This window comes from Cimex lectularius, unplaced genomic scaffold (assembly GCF_000648675.2).
Source record: "Cimex lectularius strain Harlan isolate CLEC.00 unplaced genomic scaffold, Clec_2.1 scaffold129, whole genome shotgun sequence".
Lineage (NCBI taxonomy): Eukaryota > Metazoa > Arthropoda > Insecta > Hemiptera > Cimicidae > Cimex > Cimex lectularius.
In genome coordinates, this window is record NW_019392715.1 from 156,264 (window position 1) to 179,310 (window position 23,047).

Here is a 23,047-nt window from a genome sequence, read left to right on the forward strand (position 1 = left end):
TGATATTCCCAATTTAAAACATAGCGTAAACAAATATTTATTGGTAAAAACAATGAGAAAATAAAGGGCAGAAATTTCTTTAACCCAGAAAATTAACATAAATTAGTTAGGTGGAATTTTGTTAGTGTATATACTATGCGATCATATTTTAGAATATTTGTCACTATCGCTCATTTTCCTGTTCTCCCTTACACATTCTCTGCACACAATCTTTTTAGGTTAGCTATTTATTTATCTACCTGATATCGACTTTTCGTAATTCTATTTATCAATATATCTCTAGTCTTTTTTTAATGCAATGTTCCTTTCTTTCTCACCCTCCTTTACATCACTCTCTTCTCTCTCTATTGATTTTTCTTTAACATTCCATTCTCCAGCTTCTCGCCCTCATTATTTCTCTCTCTAGGTTTACGTTATATTTCCGTTGTTCATTTATATTGTTTTTCACCTACAAACCGATTACTGATAACACATGAAATTTGTTTTCAGAACTGTTTGTATAATAGTAATTGTTGCTGTTTTCATTTAAATTTTCCCTATTTAATGTAAGGTAGCTGTTTATTTATCCACTACCAACCTTTGGTAATTATACACTCTATCGATCTTTGTTATCCACAAATTCACATTTTCTCTCTCGCACAACTTTGGTGAAAGTGAAACTTCTAAGTTGACACATGTGAAAAGGCTGATGTATTACTAAAGAAATAATCATCTGGCATCTCATTTACTAGATTTCTTTCTTGTCTTGTTTTCTATAAGAAATGTATATGTGTAAAACCAAAGTCCATAACCGTTGATAATGTACCCATAACATCGTTTTCTTCCTTTTTCTCTTCCTCTCATTTTTCTTTTCGTATCTTCTTTCTTTGGTTAAACTGGCTAACTTACAAGAAAAATTATTAATAAATATTCTTATTAATGTTGATTTAAAATAAATATAACTTAAGAAGTAGTGAAAATAAGAAAATGGTTAATATAACGTTCGTGTTGCTCAGTATTTTTACATTATGATTTTAATGGGATCCACTTTGTAGGAATCACGCCAGAGTAGCCAACAACAAAAGTTGACCTCAGACGAGAGGGACGTGCCGCAGACCGTTCTCTTTCCTACAGGGCGTGAAAAAGGCCGGCCGAGCTTGAAATATTCTTGTCAGGCGTCAATTTCAAGATGACCGCTTTATTTACATAACAAGAAGGAATCCAGTCGGTTTGGCAGACGGGGCGTCCCGTAATCCCTCGGGCAGGTCTCACCGCAAGACAAGTCTAATCTGGGAACCACATAATCCCTTTAGACCCCCGGATCAACTTGTCACTCCGCAGTTTCTTCTAATTGGCTTTAATTCTCCGGCGGGCGTGTTTTTCGGATCTAATAGAAATTCAAATGCACGATCGGAAAACGGTAAATACGATGGGTTGTTGAACAGGAAATTGGGTGCCATGCGTAGAACGTTTACGAAGAAAAAAAAGTTTGCTGAGTCGGTCGTGGATAAATAAGTTTTCCTCTCTTCGTTTCTAAAATCCGATCAAAAATGGTCTACACAATAGAATCTTTGCAGATAACTAATACTGAAGATATTTTATGACGTTATTTCTTAGGGCGTACGTTACCGCAACGGTGTAGGCGTGGACACGGCGCTCACCACTAAAAGGTAAAGGTTCCGGGTTCGAATCCAGCGCGACATACTTACAATTGGGCTTTGTCCCCCGGGCTATAAAGTAGAATATAACGATATCTCCTTGTTTTGCATGAATTCGTATAATCAGATTTATATCGCTAAGGAATGGATTACCAAAAAATTTTGATGGTCCTACTATAAGCAGAGTGTAAAAATTCAAATTACATGTTATTTACGCCTTTGAAGTAGAAAATGGTATAAAATGATAGAAAAGGAAAAAGTGTATAGTAGAAAGTGGAGTAACTACAATAATTAGAAAATAAATTCAAGGATCACCTGTGAAAGTTAGGGGTAGAGAGTATTTAAATGTTACAGGCGTCAAGAAAGAAAAACGTATAAAAAATGTGGAAAGAAAGATTCCACGAGTATGATTGTATGAGGGGAGACCATTTTGTCAGTAATTTAATTATAAAAAAGATGAATTTGCATTGTGATAATACTTTTATTTTAATCTACTCTATGCGCCCTACTTTCCGTTTTTCCTCTTTTAAACCACAATGCATGAATATTAAATACACGAGTGTCATTTTTCCTTGTGAAACTCAGGCCAAGTCCGAGGGATAATTTTATGATATTCATTTTGAATGTGGCAGGCCGGTATTTAATCCTACTCTCGCATTTTAAGTAAACTTTTTTTCATGGGTCCTTTCTAGTCCAACACGCGATCTTTACACGGCTTAAAACACCGTGAGAAATACGGCGACCAGGTAGGATTTTAAAGCGACAACTTGACACTGATCACAAGATCCTTTCGAATTTGCGAATTATTCGCGGAAGTTTTAATTCCGACGCATACTTAATCCAGGAATTCGTAAGAAGAAAGTGGAAAACAATTTTTTATGAGGGAAATTTTAACTACGAGGTTATGCCGTATAAACTTTCGGGATGCCGGTGTTTTTGAATAAGTGTAAGTATGTGTGTAAGTATTCACAAGTTTTCGTGGTCCGCTTGACCAAATAATATCTTTCAATTAATTAATTAGTTTTTAAGGTATTAGTAGAGATAAAAAAGTCAGTGTCACAAGAGAGATTCGAACCCACGACCTTCGGCTAAATACGCCGCTGCTCTACCGCTTGAGGTATCGTGACTTCGATCCTCTCGACACTAACTTCCCATCTCAACCTCACCATTTGTAAGTATGTCTGGTTCGAATGCAGAACCGCTGGATTCGAACCCGGTAACTTTACCTTACAGTGATGAGCGCCGAGTCAACAACGTAACCGTTTGTGCCACCGACGCCGTAACAATTAATTAATCCGGTTATAAATCAGTCACAGATTAGCAAAGGCCATCGGGCCGCGGAAAAGTTTTGATTTAGGGCCGGACTGGGGCGAAAGAGGTCTTCTAACAAGGTGCCCTCCACCCAGCAGGGCCGACCGTAAATTGTAAAACTCCGCAACGAGCATTGTTAGCAACTCTGACTGATTCCATTATTTTTCAGAGGGTCAGCAATGAAAAAGGCTATAGAGGAAAAAACAGGTGTTGTAGAAAATGTTTACCCACGGTGAAGAAAGTTTTCAAAAATAAAGATTTCAACTTCCTTTTCCTATTTATCCCCTTTCTATATAATCCTGAAAGGATAATCTGGCCGAACTATTACCAACACATTGTTTCCCTTTGTCGGCTTTTTTCAATTAAAAGAAGCCGACGCCTTACACAAAATTGTCTTTTATATACCGACTTCCTTCCCCACCCCTTCAAAACCATACATATAAAACATAAAATAGCAAAATCTCACTGGCACTCTCAACACGACACGCAAGGATGGCACAATTACACAGAAGACAAACACTTTAAGTGAGTAGAAATACTTTGTTTGAATATAAAATATATTTTGCATTGTATAAATTCTCTTGTCCACATCCTAAATGTATTTGTTGTATTTGTTAAATGTAAACATTTTATAAATCCCAGGCACTGAAGATGATCTCAATAAAAGATCGAAACGTTGGCACGATAAAGAAAATGTTTTTCTGAAAACTACATCACACCCGACCGCATCTCACGATATCTGAATTAACAAAAAAAAAAAAGATTTCAACATTTAAAATCACTTAAACTTTATGATATATATTTTCGTAGGGTTGATATTTATGATTTCCATGGAATGGAAATTGTTTTAACTTTTATATAAAATGAAATTTAATTTAAAAGTTGAATACGAACATTTACTTAATTAGAAAGATTAAAATCCCATTCTCTTGCAATAACGTTTTTTCTCTCTCTATGAACGAACGGCATTAAGCTATGAAACATTCACTCTCACTAACAGCAAAAGATAAAGATAAATTGCGTCCGATTTTCGAACAAAACCCAGAGGGTCAGAGTATCCTCCACGTTCGATTATTACTAATGGCCATTGAGGAGGGCAATTTTTTTAAATGGCATTTTTCTTTGAAGCCATTATCGCGGACAATTTAACTGTGTTACTTTTTTCTCCGCCCCTGAAAAAGAGGGAGGCCATCTTTGGTACTTCCACTTCGGAATAAGTACGGTGAGGCGCCGAAATACAATACAAAACTCCCCGGCGCAGGTGAGTTTGCAAGGAAAAGAATAACACGCCTCGATGAAATTTGAAAATGGACGGGGAGTTTAAAAATCCGCCCGTTCCTTTATTGGTTCATAATACGGAGTGAAAATATGCTGTTATTACCTCATTACGCCCACCCATACCGACCTTTTGTGTCTACCGCACATTGTAGAGGTTTTGTTAGCAGACTGCGGCATTTTCAAACAGGATGTTTTCCATTCTTCAAGTTTTTTCAAATTATTATTAAATTGGAGTTATAATGGATATTAGTCTTTCTGGAAATGTGAGTAAATAATAAATTCATATTTTATCTTACAACTTCACGAATTATGTAGAGTGGATAAAAAACTTGATAGATAATTGGATACAGCGACAAAAACCATTTTCTTTAATATTTGCTATCTCAATTTTCTTCATATTTTAATAATTTCAATCGATTCTGAACCTTGACTTTGAAATATAATGCTGTAGAATCTATAATGGAAAGATTGGTTAACATCTTTTGGCATCACAAAACTATATATCAATTCCAGTAAAGAAAATGAAATGCATAAAACATCATACACTACAGAAAGGCTGTGCCAAAGAATATGCGTAACAAGTATCTAGTAGAATAGAGACCATGACGGATCGAAAGTAGTTTAACTTCAACACACAAATATACAGACAAATCGCCTTTTCTCCCTTACTAATTCCAACGCAGATGACTCGGGAAAAAATTTTCTTAGGATTTTAAACTTTTTGCCAAATTAGATAATGACGAAGGCCAAAAATGATAAGAGACAAGAACCTAATTTTTATATGCTTATTTATGGTCTTCGCGAATGAAATATATTTTTCTATGGAGTATGACGTCAATGCGCCTGTCATCATAAGTTAAATTTTTTATTATAAAATAATTATCATAACCGCTCAGATTGTGAATGATCACCCGAAGGAAATTTGGTACAACTGCTCTTAAATTACAATTTTTATGGGCAATACCCCTGAAACGACCCGTTATGTGATTGTGATCACAGACTGACGTCAGACGTTTCAATTTGTTTACCGCAAACGCAACAAACATTAGAATTTTGAGCGGCTAGCAGTTCCTCAGGAGTAGGGGGTATCATAGTTTTCTGATTTTTGTAGATGTCTCCTACCTTAAGAGCCAAATCATAAATGTATTTCATAAAATGTTCCCCGGCATTCGGACCTCTGTATAGGTATGGACAGTGTGGTAAATCATTACTTTCATTTTTTACTTTTTCCGAAGCTTTCAAATATACGCAAAAGCTCATTAGTAAGTGTTTGTTCCACATACGTATGTATCGATAATTCATACATTTATTATTATAACGTCATTAATTAAGCGTTAACCTATGATGGCATCGAAGACTAAGTGTCTTTACAGATGTCTTACTGCGGCTAGTAGTTTTGTTGACTATCCAAGGGGGATAGTTCATACAGTACTGTGTATGTCGTTTTTAATTTACCCAGGCCCCGAAGATGACCCCAATAAAGACGAAAAGGCGGTAAAAAACGAAAATATGTTTTTCAAAAATACTTAATTTTTGACTGTTCTTCACGACTTCAACAAATTATTAAAAACAACTTTCCACTTTCTTTTCTCAATATTATTTGCGAAATACTAAATATATTTGAAAGGTTTGTAAATATTTTAATAATTTAAATGGCTCACTACTTTTTATAGATTCATTCGTTTCAAACTAATATTAAAATGAACTATGGAAAAATAATGTATTATATCTAATTAACCGCTTTTCATTTAGTGTTGATTTTAAACTTGGATTAATGTAATAATTTTACATTGACATTTAACACAAAACATTAACAGGTCTGTCTGAATAAAATAATTGACTGTTATTATAACCTTTACGATTTTTTTTTCAAGACAACTTTGTAATCCTGAAACGTTGCAAGATCAACAATGACTAGACTACATCTGTCTTACTTCCAGCAATATCAAAGAGTCAGTTCCATAACTTTGATATGGTGTGACATATTGAATTCCTTGGTGACTTGACGGAATGAAACATCGAAGGCTTTAGCTGCGGTGAAAGCTGCAAAATAACTTTTCATAGCCTTCACAACTTAGCCGACTCAAGCTCTTTGGTTAGATTTAGGCTAAAGTCAGCCTTCTGTCGGTTTCAACAGTATGTAAAACGGCTTTTCCCGTTTGTAGTGAAGCGGGCGGATCGAGTTAGTTCTCTAAGCCTATTATTTATCTCTATATCGTTGAAGACAATGGCACAGTCTCGGTTTTTAAATGGGCCATGCATTCGTACACCGGCTTTAATCCACTTAATTGTTGAACCGGCAACAAAGCGAGGATTCGCTTCGTATTGTATGGAAGATTCCCACGGTGAAAAGAGGGCGAAGTGGAGATTGCATTCAATCCGGCTCCTGCCTCCCAGTTGTCGTTCCTGGGACATCTGCCTACTGACAGGTCACGTGTCAAGACCATCGGGTGAAACCGAAACGTTCAACATAGCATAATTGGCTTTTGATGCCTTCAAGGCCGAGACTGATGAGTCAATTCACTTGACATAACCTATCGCGATTCATTTTCAATATTTACCTTGCTACCATTCTACATAATTTCTACCTACAACAGTTCTTCAAAGAAATTTCTCTGTTTGAAAACACCACCTTCTCACAAATTAAAGCTGTGCTATAGTTCTGACAAAGTTAGTAAGATCCACAATTTTACATTACCGACATTATATGATAGCCATCTAGTTGTACTTCTTGCCCCATCCTTCTTTTGGAAAACACCATATTCCCAACATTATCTACTATAATAAAAGTTAATTTTGTCTAAAGTCTTCTGACTTTCTTTACTTTATAATAGTTAAAGTTGTATTGTAAGTTTTATTCGTGGGTTTGAACTGAGAACCCAATCATAATCATAATACATTGTCTGATCTACAGTTTTGGCAATTTAGAAAACAGGGTTTCAGGCCTATTAGTTGTCAACCCACTATTCTACAGTTTTCACACTTTTCCACACTTTGTTCCTATTTCTTTTTTGATAATTTCCTAGCCTGCAAGTTGGTTAATTCCGATAATTTTTCTCAGCCTATCTTGGTGTTTTAATCTGGCAGACGCCATTTTCAAAGCCAATTGTACATATGACTATAAGCCGAAACGTGCCGATACTCTTCCTTTGTAATTAATTTTTTGACAATGTTAAGTATGTACATTTTGACTCAGAAAAAGGAGAAAACCGCACAGAAAGATTTCGAGATGTGTTAAATATTTATAGCCAACCGTTTCGGTTATTATCACAAGTCCTTCTTTTGGGTTAATTTAAACTGGAGTTATACTCCGTTTTAAATTGTTTCTGTGTATTTATTAATTATATTTAATGATTTATTTCTTTATCTTTTTCATTTACACTCTCAACCAATCAGTATCTTCTTACACCTCTATTTGTTATTAGCGGATATTTATTATCTTTCACTATCACCTTATAAATCGTTCTTATCCACACTACCAGGCAAGACTCACTCTTTCTCTCTCTCTCTCTCTTTCTCTCTCTCTCTTTCTTTTTCTGACTTTTTCTCCATCTATCTCACGCTCTGACTCCTCTCTAGTTTTTTTGCTTTCTTTTTCATTTCATCTCTCTCTCTTTCTCTCTCTCTCTTTATCACTCTCTCTCTTTCTCCCCACCCATTCACTCACTCACTCTCTCTTTCTCTATTTCTCTTATTTTACCTTTTACCTGTTTACCTTCTATTTCCGTTTTTATGTTACTGCTCACGTAAAACTGATTACTGATTATGATTTGAATTATATTAACAAAATTGTCAATAGTAAGTACTGCTTGATTTTCATTTACAAGTTGCTTTTAAAAATTTAATTTATAATTATTGTTAAGTTTACTTTCATTATTTTGTACGCCATTCTTTTTTAATCACTTTTTATTGCAGAAAAATATGTTTTTGTTTCATTCAATTTTTTAAGTAATAATATTTATTGTTTTTATAAATAAACTGGAACTTAAGTTATAATGATTATTCGGAAATCTTGTGATGCGGTCTGGTGGGATGTAGGTGTTAGAAAAACATTTTCTTTTTCGTGCCAACGTTTCGATCTTTATTGAGATCATCTTCAGGGCCTGGGATTTACAAACATTTTTTAAATTTAACAAATACATGTAGGATGTGGAAAAAAAGTGAATTTATAAAATGCAAAAAATATTTTTTATATTCGATCAAAGTATTTCTACTCACTCAAAATGTTTGTTTTCTGGGTAAGATTATATGTTTAGATTATAATAATTTAATAATATAAGTTAATAAACTGTTACATATCTGGTTTACTTGGGTGGTCTTATTTATGGTACAACTATGTTGTTATGATTATGGTTTATCATAAAGTAACGTTTAACGTTTTACCGTTATTTTTGGATTTATTTTAATATTTTTTTATTATTCTTGGTTTATAATTTTTAATTTTTGTTTGTTGTTAACATTTATATATATATATATATATATATATATCCTCAATATTAATTAATTGAAAGTTATTTGGTCAATCGGGCCACGAAGTCTAATTGATTTATGGATATACAGTTCAATCATGCCGCAATTAAATATAATAAAAAAGTGTTCGTCACGTACTGTTTTTAAAATTTAGTTTAGAAACAGAAAACGTTGATCAATTTATCATTTTAGTAATATTACTGCATGGCTGCTTTCTTTGAAAGGCGAGTTATTCGATATCCCTTACGATTACATGGAAATGTATTATCTCGAAGAACGGCGTGACCATTGCTCGACACGAGACTCCGCGGTGGGAGGTTTGAAAAAAAAACATTGTTATAAATGGTTAAAGGGGAGAATTGCATTAACTAGTTGACTCACGCTTTCCACGTCCCTCCAGCATCCCTTCTGATCCACTGTTTTTAATATCGGGCCTTCTCGCCCCACCTCGTCTAGGGGTCCCATCGCTGGAAAGTATATATTTCATCATTACCATAACCGCCCTTTCTCCCTACCCATCGCATTATATACATGTGAAATGGGTTTGAGATGAGCGCCCCATGATGAGGCTTCTCCGATAATACCGGAAAAGACTATTACTTCGTATGAGAAAAGATTAAGTAGATTCTATAAACGTCGGATTTATCCAACAAATAAAGAAGGTTAGCGAATTGACGGAAATTTCGACAATTCATGATTATATGAAACAAAGTACAAATGGGGAAAATTCCCTCCAATCCAATCAATTTTGAAAATAGATTCATTGTAGTGTCAGATTATAATAAGACCGATTATTTACGCTGGATAATATACATAGATTATTTGTCATCTTTCTAAATTCACACGTATACAAGGAACACGAGTGACATAATACCACACAGACAAATCTCTGAAGTTAGCGGTATGCCGGTGTTTCTACTGTTTTCGCTGCAATTTCCCTCTTTCCTCCCTCACAACCCTATTCCTTTTTCCTTTCTCATTCTCTCTGTATCTTACTTTACCGACAAACAAGGCCATAGTCGGCTCTCATCAAGTTTCTTTTTTCGATCTTGTGCATTATTCACCTCTGCATTTTTTTTATTCTCGATATTATCACCTTCTAGATCTGGACTCTTCCCATCGATATCAACGCATCATTCATACAAAAACAAGCGTACTACATGACGGGCCTCCATATTACTCTGTATTCCGATAGTAGCCCATCATCATCCTCACAAAATCCATAACATATAAACACCAAACATCCATTTTATTCCCACAGATAAATTCAGTTTAAACATCAATTTTTCACGCTAAAATACATATACATACTAAATTTTATACAATTGAAAACTTACAGGGGGCCAAAGGGGTAGTCAATATTCCGCAAATGGCCAGTCCTCCTTCATAGACACTACAAACTAGGTAACGGGCAGTCGTCGTTCATCACGTCGTCAAAAGGTCTTCATTTCATTCACGTCATTTCAATATTCATTCACACTCATTCAACCAACATTCTCGCTAATAAATACACACATAAAGCATGTGAAGAACCAAATTAAATTACATTATATACATCTGAGGGTAGATCACACCGTTCTCGATAGATAGCACCACAGTCCACTAGTAGGTGACAGACTTTCGGCCGTCCACAAGATGTTCCTGTGTGAGCCGAGTGTGGCCTGTCCTAAGGCATTGTTAAACTCTCTCTCTTTTTTCATTTTCTCTAAAGGCCACGATTTAGCTTAGCGCTTTATATTTTATTTTTATTTTTCGGTCAATTAAGCCCAGTGACTTCACCATTCTTGATAACTCATATTTATTATTTTGTTCTCAATGTCCGCTGCCTGATTGGTGTCTCTAGGTTATGCGGGGTCACAGCTGCTCTTTTTGCCGCCTTGTCCGCATTTTCGTATTCGTTCCCCGGATGCCGACATGTCCCGGTATACATATAAATATGACTTCGCAGATTAGATCGAGTTTGTCTACCTTTTTATAAGTTGTTTGTCTGAGCGGGTCTGTGGAGATTTTGTTAATGCCGTGATCGTGCTAAATGAGAATGTGCATATCACAAATTTTTTCCCACACAATTTTTTTTAGGCTCTCAGCGCGAACATAATTGCGGTCATTTCTGCCTTGTATATTATTTTTTGGGGATTGTTAGGGTTGGTAATTTTAAACCTGCGATTTATATATTCTATCTAATTTTTTAATATACTTTTCCTTTTCAAGCTAGACAACGTACACCCAAAATTCTACCTTTTTTTGTGTTACAGCAATTTCTGTTACTGCGTCTACCATTGTACTTTTTTTCTCGCAGTCTCTGAGGTCTTTCTCTCTCTCTCTCTCTCTCTCTCTCTCTCTCTCTCTCTCTGTCTGTCTGTCTGTCTGTCTGTCTGTCTNCTCTCTCTCTCTCTCTCTCTCTCTCTCTCTCTCTCTCTCTCTCTCTCTCTCTCTCTCTCTCTCTCTCTCTTTTTCTCTCTCTTTCTTTCTCTCTCTCTCTCCTTCACTCTATTTCTAACTATCTATCTATTTTCCTCTCCCTCTCGCTCTTTCTCTCTCACCAACAACTTTGAAACCTACGTAAATCTTGACATGAAAGTAGTGGTAGCGAATTGGTGAGAAAAAGATTTTATGTCAATCTAAAGTGAATATTCTTTAAGAGAAGGTTTCCGAGGATATTGGACTTCTCAGGAAGATAGTCTAGGACTAGTCAACCGTATCTGACAGTGTAGAAAGTGTAGAAATAGGTAGTTCATTGGTGAAGAATGTTTCTGACACTAAAAAACCACAGGTTTGACTACCAACGAACCGTTGTTAAATTTTGACAATTTACGCTAAATTTTGGCCTTTTTTTAATTAATCCCGGAAGTACTAAAAACTAAAGGATACCTGTTACTTTTACATTTAGTGGACATTAGTGAGACAGCGGTGTGAACAAGACACAAAACCGGAATATAACGTGTAATTGCCTTAAAATAAGGAATAATAATTTAGTACTACTGTTAAATTATTAATAATAATTACATTTAGACATGTGGTAAGCAAAAGTTTGTTTATTGCTGTACATTACAAATATTTACTCAACGGTTTAACTCAATTACTTCTGTTAATTGAAGAGGTCCCTTGCTTCCAACCGTCCTGTTGATTTTTTTTCTCAACAACAATCTCTTTTCTGAGGAAGGGGGCGCGCATATTTGCACAGTGCAACAATTAGAATGGCACGAGCCGCCGTTGTCCAAACAACCGCAGATAATACCGCATCCTTGTTAAACACATGCCATGCAGTGATTCGAACGGTCCTTCCGTTCAATAATAAATAACTCAATTAATGGTTAATGCGAGGCGGAATACGCGTTGACGACATCCCGGGGTATTTTGGAGCATGTGTGCCGTCCCGGGAGAGTTGAAAATAATCCCGAATCCGTTGATCAGATGATTCACTTTTTGCTAAGTGGATCTCTACCGGGGTGTTCCGGGCGGGGTTGATTGTGTTAGCCGCCTCCGGCTGCGGCCTTTAACTGCCTCCGCCAACATCCCTAACTGCATTACAACAAAACCCGTTCACATATTCTCCCCTGGCAATTATAAACAATAACCTATCCTCTTGTATGACTCTTCCAGCGTAGGATGAACGAAACGAACGTGAACATATTTTACTGCTTATAAGTACAAATATTAAATTGGTTAGATTTATGTGATTAACATAACTTGTACTTGTTTCTACATCCGACAGTTTGTAATGCATAAATTGAAAATAATTAATAAGTTATATAATNCGTGAGAGAGAGAGAGTGAGAGAAAGAGGGAGTGAGAGAGTGAGGAGAGGCAATTCAGTGAGAGAAATATATTGCAGCTAAATAAATATATAATCACTGAAAGCTAGAATGTCAGAAGACTGAAGGGTAGAGCGAGTATTATAATGTGACAAAGAATATAAAGCACAGAGAAAGGGAAACAGAAAAAAGGCATTAAAAAAGTGAAGAGAGAGAAAGAAAGAGAGAAAGAGAGAGAGAGAGAGAGAGAGAGAGAGAGAGAGAGAGAGAGAGAGAGAGAGAGAGAGTGAGAAAGAGAGCGTTTGTGGAGAGTGCAAGGAGGGGTGACTTGCTAGACAAGTAATACTGTATGAATTGTTTAAAAGGAAGAAGAGTTCGGATAGTTTAGATAATACTTAAATCCATTATTTATAAATAAAATATATATAGAAACTACACACATCGTTAGATATGCAGGATGAATAAAGACAGTCAGAAATAGAGACAGTACGAGTAGAGAACAGAAATGATGAAACGACAGAAATTTGAGCAAGTGAAATTTATTTATTTTTTCTGGCTAAACTTCTGAACAAAAAAATACTATGATAAATTCGTTAAGTGTTATTGTAATCTAATAAAATTTTCAAAAATGGAGGATTTTAGTACATTATGATTTGGTATAATTTAAGCGCGTATTAAATATTTAATAGTTAAAATAAATATTTTAAATTTTCGGAATGTATAGCAGTTTTTATTAGTAATCTACTAAAGTATAAGCAGGTTTGAACTTCATTTCGCCTTTTCATTTATCTAAAAAATAAAATATATACACCCATATTTAGGGGTATATATTATGTATTTCAACAAGTCAATAAGAGTATTATTTAAAAAAACATGATGTGTTAACATCTGAGCAACGACAAGATTATCAAAATTCACATGTTAAGGCAATTCCAGCTATTCATTTTGCCATAATAGGTATACAGTAGTTCCTTTCCGTAGAATTCAACACAGTTTTAGTTCGGCCAGATCACTGAATAACCGAATTCAGTTTTCCAGTTACGCGCTCAGCAGACATGAGTGCGGAGGTACAACAGAGGCAAAAAGGATGCGTAGTGTGCAACTTGGAGAAAGAGGAGAGGCTTGTATCACCCTGCGAATGCAACAGGATGATGCACTTCAGTTGCACAAAGAACTGGCAGTCTCTTCCATGCAGAAAATGTACAAAAAGGATGAACCGTCCGGAAAAATATTCACCTCGAACTTCCCTTGCTAGTCAAACTTCGACATGTAAGAATTCTCCTATTGTCTTCGTCGTGTTTCTTTTCCATCGCAACATGATTTAAGTCGTTACACATAAAACAACGTAAAATCAATTTCCTATAACTAAGTACGTTTGTCACAAATTTTAAAGAAACATATGTTGAAATTTTAATGTTTTTATTCGCAAATAAATTAGGTGTTTAAAAAATATAATAATTTAAAATATTTTAACTTTCCCTTACGAACAATTTTGCAATATTTTCTGTTTTGTTTCAGGATTCAGAATTGCAAGACAATATACAATAATAAATGATGGTACTGCAACCATATTGTGAAAGCTTAAAAACTCCGAAACTACAAAATGGTCTATAAAACTAGAAAAATCATACACAAACGAAGGCTGAATAAACAAGTCGGATGCAAAATTATCACGAATAAAATAACTTAAGAGACAACCTTAACAATAAAGTAAGAATTGCTATTCGATTGTCCTGCCGATTCTGTTGACTATTTTTAATTTAAGGAATTGTACCTTATTGCTTAATTTTATTGACTACTTTCAATTAATTAAGGTTTTTAGTTGAGATAAAAAAGTCAGTATCACGAGCGGGATTCGCACCCACGACCTTCGGCTAGATACGCCGTTACTCTACCACTTTAGCTATCGTGACTTGACCCCATGATAACTCACCAAAAAGTCACGATAGCTGAAGTGGTAGAGTAGCGGCGTATCTAGCCGAAGGTCGTAGGTTCGAAAAACGCTGACTTTTTTACCTCAACTAAAAACCTTAATGAAAGATATTAATTGGTCAAGCGGAACACGAATTTATTGACTACCTTAAAGTTTTTACAATTTTTAAAACTTAATTCTAATAACATAAATTTTGTACTCTACGAATTATTATTAGCCCAAGTAACATTTTCGTTGTTCAGTTTAATTTTTATTATTTGACTTTATTTGCCTTTATTGGTAAAATTGCGAGAAAAATAAATATACTGCTCACACGATGAAAATTGCAGACAAATATCGTTTTTAAATGATATCAAAGTATTAAAAGTTAATTTTGATAAACTTGTCAAAATATTGATATTTTAAACGTGGGCGAAGATCAATCTGATCGATACGTGCTGGAATTTCTAAGAAGATTTGTAAATTTTATTTTTTCCAATCGGCTACCAAATAGTTTGAAAAAAGTACACAGGTTTCTGATCTAATATTTTCCGCAAAAGAAATATAATGTGATGTATTCATACGATGTAAGGTGCGTCGGTTCCATCAACAGTACGAGTTTTTGACATGGCGAATCAGTACTGCAAGGGTAGAAGGTTTGAATCTTACTAGTTCTAACCATGGGGGTATGATATGTAGTTGATGAAATACTTAAAAAATCTTATATTCTTGTTTAGTTAAATTAACTTTTTTAATTAAAATTAAATTTTTTCATTTAAAATTAATCATTTTCAAATAAATCTTTTCTAATTGAAATAACTATGTGTGGTGATTAATGACCGTTTGTCAATGATTATTCGGAGATCGTGAGATGCGGTCTGGTGTGACGTAGATTTTAGAAAAACATTTTCTTTATCGGGCCAATGTTTCGATCATTATTGAGATCATCTTCAGAGATCAAAGTGTTTGTTTTCTGCATAATTGTACCACTGTTATGGGTCGTGTTGAGAGGCACAATAATGGCACAATTACGCAGAAAACAAAAACTTTGAGCCCTGAAGATGATCTCAATAAAGATCGAAACGTTGGCACGACCGCATCTCACCATCTCCGAATAACAAATTAACTATTTTTGATTTTAAACAACCTTTTCCATTTAAAATTAACCATTTCTTTAAAACAATAAAAACGAAAAGGATGGTTATGAGCTAGTAAAGTAAAATCATTTTCTAATTGGTAATATTTTTGTAATATAAAAATTAATCATTATTTACTGATAATGAGATGTGGTCTTGTAAATAAAAAAATAAAAGGTAAATAAATAAAAATAAATGGCCATTAAAATTAAAAATGACGTAATTAATATTTATGTGGTATTATGTATGAGAATTTATTTTATACAACACTTTAAAAAAAAAAATCAAATCAAAAGAAGAAGAATTGTCTTTTGTATCTATTTTTTTACCATTTTTAATTTTCTTTTCATCAGTGTTTATATGGTCTTCTGAGATCCTAATTATTTTCATTTTAAAAAACGCCAAGAATATAGAGGGATTTTGCTTGAGATGATTGTTTCCTATCACCTTCTAAGTTTTTTTAATACTTGAAAGAAAAAGTTCATTTGCAATTAAAAAGGTTTTTTTTAATTAGAAAAGGTTAATTCGCAGTTAAAACAGGTCAATTTATAAAATAAAAAATAATTTTATATAATAATTTGGCTATTAGAAGACGACATGAAAATTAATTGCAATTAAAATTAAAAATGATAATTTCCATGAGGTATTTTATATGAAAATTCATTGTATATTATTTTATTTCTCTAACTAAAAGAAACATCTTTTATTTGTATATTTACTTTGATGAAATTTTTAATTTTCATACGGAAATGTTCAGGAATAAAAATTCTTTAGGTAATCATATTTCTGCCATCTTCTACGTTCTAAGTGGTACTTCTTTTAAGAAAACAGTAATTTAAAATTGAATGTTTTAATTTTTTTGAAAATGAAAAATTTAATTTAAACTAAAATTTTTTTTTAATTTAAAGTTTAGAAATGTTAATTTGAAAATTAAAAAAATGAATTTGATGTTAATATAAGTTTATTTGAAAATTCAAAAAAATTAATTGTGTAGTTAAAATTGGGTTAACTTTTTGGAGAGAAGCTACAATATAAAAAAGACAGAAACTGAAAATTGTATTCAATTTGTAAACATATGTGTCTATAAAATTTCTATTCATTAATTTGACTGAACGTTCACATTTTTTATTCTAAATGGTTTAAATTTTACAAGCATTATGTTCAAAATGTTAACTCATCATCACTGGGAAGCGAACGACGAGTGTACGGCAGGACTTGATTTGTGAAGCGGGGCCCACTCCGGCCAAATTTAAATCCCATCAAACAAAACGTTTTGACGTCACTAATTGGCACGGGACTTTGTATAGGAGTTTCTGTAAGCGAACAAGTCCCTTCATATCAAAGGGTAAAGTCTAAGGCGAACATGTGTAACGCAGACGTTCACACATTGTCTTTGTGTTAATAAACATTACGATTTGACTTTATAATTCAAAGCCTGGAATTATGTCAAAGTGAGCAGAACGGTGGAAAGTGTTACGAATTCTCTTTTGCCATAACAGGGCAAAGGGCACATTGACGAAGTGAAAACATTTCTAATTAAGAAGGATAGCGTATTGTTGTCTTGCGTTAATTATCTTATTGTTTTTTGTTAATTTTAATTAATTTTATCATTAATTATTTTTTGCACGTGAAATGGTATAACTGACATAAACATATTCTCAACCGGACGCCGGAATAAACAAATAGTAAAATGTACTAGATAATTTTTTACAACAATTTTTCATTGGCCAAAAAAAAACTATTCGCATACGTAAAGAATAAAACTAAGAAATTAAAAAATCTAAGTAACAAATATGACACGTAGAAGACGGGTATTCTCACCCAATTAAGAAGCCATGTTAGTTTGACACACGGAGGCTTACTTTTGGGCCAAATACGTTGTACATGTCTGGCCTATAAAAAAAAGGTTGCTCTTGAAAGTACTTGAATTGCACTATGCTTTGGCTCATTATAGAGAGCGTGTAGGAATGCCACCCGATATGAGAATGTGTGCTCGAGCACGGCAGCGAATATCTGGGTTCGTTTTTTTCGATTTTTTGAAGTTTTATTATGGACAATGACAGGTCAAAAATTCCACCCAATTAATAATTTCATTTTCTCGAAAAAAGAAAATTTTGCCCTTAATTTGTCCCTTTAGTTTTACCAATTAATAATGGTTTATGCTATGTTTTAAATTGGGAATAACAATTAGAGATAAACCCAGTTAATCATTAATCCAAAACAAATATAAAGGATTTTTCAATATTTACTTTTTACGGAATTTAAAATGTTTATACAGTCTCATTTGAATTCTGAAGAAATAAACTGTTTAGTTGTAGTGTTTGTTTTCTTAATTTCAATTGTTAAACATAAAAATGCCACGTAGTACTGAAGATGTTGCGCGTGGTGTGGCACTTATTGATGATGGACGTTCCATCAGGTGTGCGGCTATCGCCATCGTAGTTCCCTATGAAAAACTGCGAGACGCCGTTAGATGTTTTCGACAAATTGGGTCCTACCATAGAAGGCCCGGTTCTGGATGTCCTAGGGTATCAAAACCACATGATGACCGTTTTTTTTATCAATAAATATTTGTTTATGCTATATTTTAAATTGAGAATTCAATTAGAGATAAACACACTTAACCCTTAACCCTAAACAAAGATTTCCTATGTTTACTTATTACGGAATTTAATTTTCATGTTTGTGTTTTTAATTTCAATTTTTTAAACTTAAAAATGTCAATTAGTGCTGAGGATGTTGCGCGTGGTGTGGCATATTTGGTAATGGACGTTCCATCAGGTATTCCCTATATTACCATCGGAGTTCCCTACAAAACACTGCGAGACGTCGTTAGACATGTTCGAGAATCTGGGTCCTATCATAGTTCTGGACGCCCTCGAGTACCAGAACGACAGATGACCGTTTTTTGACTTCGGGAATTTTGCGAAACCGGCATCATACTCTTGTTCAAGCGATTCATCATTCCCAGGAAGTTCGAGATGTCCAAATTTCAGAACGCACTGCTCTAAGAAAATTAAATCAGTATGCACTGACGGAAAACATCTCTTGGTCTGCTGTACTTTTTACAGATGAGTGTAGATTTGCCCTACGATCTCCAGGTGGGCGTGAAAAAGTGTGGAGAAGGCGAAATGAAAGTAAGAAGCTTGTAATTTTTCCCAGAGCCAACCTTTTCAGCATAGCTCAATGATGGTGTGGGCTGGAATTTCAATGGAGAGTCGCACTGAGTTGGCTGTTGTTGGTGCAGGGTATTTGAAGGCCACTCGCTATGTGAATGAAATTTTGGAACATCATGCGTTGCCTATCCTCGATGAAATCAGCGACAATCCTATCCTAATGCACAATAATGCCCGTCCACATGCTCGCATATTACAAACGTACCTTCAACAGCATTACATCCGGGTCTTAGCCTGGCCAACCCGTTAGCTTGAACCCCATCGGATACCCTCAAAAGACGAATAAGAGCACGTCCATCACTCCTTAATACACTCCACGATCTTGAAAAGACGCTTTGAGAAGAATGAAGAAGCTATCCTCCAGCCAAGAGACATTTCCAAACTAGTAGAAAGTATGCCGAAGCATCTTCAAAATGAAATAAAGGAGAAAAGACGAAATACGCGATATTGAAATGTTAATTAAAAATCTAAGGCAAAAGTAAAACAAATTTTATCTGTCCGTCTTTTTTTTTATGTTTTATTTTTTTCCATTTTCATTAGCAATTTACTTTTTTTTCTTTTTTAGACAAAAATGTGACAAGTGTTGATAGTGAGTGTATTTATTGGCTTGAATGAATAGTGTAAGAGGGCTGATGGCGGAATATTGTTCCCCGTCGATTCAATAGGGTAGTTGTATAATTGGTGTAGAGAGATGTAAGGTGTAATGGGTGACTATTGAGTACACAACCACCCTGAATGAATGGCATGCAAATAAAAAACAAAAATTAAGAGTGACTGAAATGGAGTGAACTATACTTGTTTGGTTTTCGAATTTGATTGCTTTAGAGCCTAGCTGTCGATGACCTCGGTCACTGGACGGATAAGACTAATATCTGACCCTGGACTGCCAACACTCGGGTTGGTGATTTTCAATGCCTGCATGTAATTTTATTCAAAACCACAAAAACTGGAATTGCCGGTAGACTGCGAAATAAGAAAGAATCAACTTTGTTCACGCACTTATCTATTAGTATGTATGTAAATAAGTGAAGATGTTGATGACACATTTTTTGGCGGTACTAAGTCGAAATATATTAGAAAACTATTTTAATCTTTCTTGCCAATATACACTACGAGCCGAAAAAATTGTTTGCAATATTTTTAAATTTATTCACATTTTAAAATTAATTAAGGTTTTTTAGTTGAGATAAAAAAGTCATTATCACGAGCGGGATTCGAACCCACGACTTTCGGCTAGATTCGCCGCTGCTCTCCCCCTTGAGCTATCGTAACTACGATCCACTCACTTGTCCGAGTCACGGTAGCTCAAGTGGTAGAGGAGCAGCGTATCTAGCCGAAGGTCGGGGGTTCGAATCCCTCTCGTGACACTGACTTTTTTATCTCAGCTAAAAACCCTTAATTAATTGAAAGATATCAATTGGTCAAGCGGACCACGAAAATTCACATTTTAAAATTTTTTCCGACTTTGTTGTTCATATATTTTAAATTTCTGATATATCAGTTGAATTGTGTTACCAAGAATAATAAAGTAATATAAAGGATCGTATTAAATAATCTTAAAAATATATTTTAAAACAAAGTAAAACCAATAAGATGCTTCCAACTAGACGAAATTTCTTTTATTAAAATTGGAGCACCCGTGATGGCTCATAAATACGAATTTTTATGTTTGCACATGTTTATATATTTTATTATTAGAAATACGATCTCACTAAACCCCACGTAAGAAAATCCTCACCCCCGTGCTCAACCGACTGTTCAGCAATCCTGGTCGATAGAGACACAATGGGAGGAGTGATGTATTGTCCGTCCTCTCTCGACTTCACGGATCGGAAACATTACGGAGATTATGCCGATTGTTATTGCAATGGTTATGATGAATGGATGGGGGTAGCACTTGTTGTCATATGTCATAAAAAAATCAAACATTATGTTTCTTAATACTACCGCACTAAAACAATCTTATAATTGAAAGAATCTACTATAAAAAACCTACGACAGTGTAAAAATTTATATGAAATATGTTTAATTTTATAAACAGCAAACCTAAAATTAATAAAATAATAGGCTTCCAGAAGAGTTTATAATAACGAACCCCTACCATTAGTCCGCAGTAAATCCATAACGTGATCTACTTCGGGTGAGTCCGCCCTCAGAAGTGTTTAATGGACGTCCATTTCCCCATGATCACTGCCGAATTGTATTGACATACAGAATCCATTTTGATCCCCCATCACTAATCTAAGAAATGGGTCGTTGTCTTGGCACTATGGAAGAAAATCACCAGGGAAAATGCACCCCTTAAAATTTCCAACGTTTAACGATTTTGGAACAGCAGTGTCTGTAAATGGAAATCAGTGAGACCATTTTCAATTAGATCGTCACGTTGCTCACTTCCTGGGCTAATTTTTCAGCAATGAAACTTTATATTCAATGTTGATCAAATTAAATCAGTCTAACTTGCAATTGCTTGATCGTCTTCAATCATTAAGGTTAGCATATTGTCCCTGGTTTTGACATTCAGACGTGTTTAGACTTTCAATAATATTAATGGCTCACCTGAATGGTAATTTAATTTTATTTTATTAGATTGTGAATGTTATAAATGTCCAAGAGCGATCAAAAGATAAAATTAATTAACATAGATAGATTTGGATAATCGTTGACACATTCAGCTCTTAGACAAATCATTTTGTTAGCACGTCTATGCTTCGGTGGATTGAAGTTGATGGGTGGGAAATAAATACTCTTTTCCACCCAATTGTGTGTTCCGCTAGTGTGGAATAGATAATTTATTTCCTACCCATCATTTTATCTTAGAGTTCCATAAAAATTAGATTGACAGTATCAAAAAATTCGTTGTTTTTATTTAAAACATAGGTGATGATTTTTGTTGTGATCACCTGGTATTAGCAATAAGGAAATAGTTTGATGTAGTCTGCCACAATAAAAATTGTTATTTACTGATTGTATAGGATATTAAGTTTCAGTTCTCACCATCAAATACTTAATTTGAGTTATAGAAAAATTTCAGACCTCAAAGGATTTACATGAGCGGATCAGAGAGTCACAGCAAACCTACAGAAAACTATAATTTGTTATGCATGGGAAATAAAGACGTATAATCAACTGAATGGAAAATTGCCATATCCAAAAATTGAATCATTTTTCGAGAACCAAAAGGCCTTCTGAAAAGTAAATCAACACAACCAACTTTTGACTTGAAAAACCATGTGCACTCAGCTTAGGATAAAAGAAATTGTGTAGTGGAGATACTCTTGGATCTAATCGAGTCTTCTGACCGGATTGGTCATGATAAACAACTCAGTAAATTGTACATGAATGGTTTAGGAGGTCATTTATTCAACTGGTTTGGCTCATATCTACAACCATAAGTCTAAAGTAGAGATTAAATTTGGCTATGGATTCGGAAGGGCTCCATGAACAATAATAATATGGGAGTGCCGCAAGGGAGCATACTAGGCCCGCTATTGTTGCCTGCCTGTCTACCTTAATGCCCTTGGACACGTTGAATCTAATTACCATTATGATTCCAACTTACTAGTTTGAACTCGTTTTCTACGATTATTAATGTCGAACTGCTGAAAGGTTGACAGGAAAAGAGCCCGTAGTATTTAAATTACAATTTCATTTAATGTTTCGGGTGGAAAATCTTATTTTGTAGATAGCACGAGGTTTTTGGGCATTAAACTTCTCTATAGCCATCGTTTTAACATACGTTTCCCATTGGGCGGCATGCTTCACAAAGTTTTCCTAGTTTCAAAAGAGGGATTCTTTTGGATAGAGAGATAGCTGTTCGTCATAGCTTAAACCATCTCAGTATAATTAAGGTTCCTGGATTTTGGATCCTACAAACGATAAATACTCTATGCGACCACTGAGACAAGTTTAATACTCTTACACCATGACTGTTGACTGCAGCACTAGGCACAGGGACAATTTTGCACTAACAAACCACCACACTACACATACTCTCAACGGCAAAAATGTACGACGAAACGTCCCAAAAAATTGGATTTAAAAATTAGCAGTATTTTAAACAAAGATTCCCCAGTTTTTTTGTTTTGCTCAATGATGTGATGTTATTTTATTTGAACATATTTTATTTAGATAAGAAAGTCAGTGTCACAAGCGGGATTCTAACCCATGACCTTGAGCTAAATACGCCGCGGCCGCTGCTCTATCACTTGAGCTATCGTGACTTCGATCCATTCCGACAGTAACTTCCCATCTCAACCCCACTTTTTTTTTAATTTTCCCTCTTTTTTGCCATTTTTCAAATGTCGTGTAATATATTTGATTCTCGGAGACAAATGGGAAAGGTGAGGTTGAGTTGGGAAGTTAGTGTCAC

General features: G+C 34.6%; 1 long non-coding RNA gene across 1 annotated transcript; it reads left to right on the forward strand.

Moving 5' to 3' along the window:
• Positions 1-13,309: 13,309 nt before the first annotated feature.
• Positions 13,310-14,191, forward strand: LOC106663790. Its single transcript, XR_001340092.1, has 2 exons — positions 13,310-13,720; positions 13,970-14,191. It is a non-coding gene; the product is annotated as an uncharacterized LOC106663790 (long non-coding RNA).
• Positions 14,192-23,047: the final 8,856 nt, after the last annotated feature.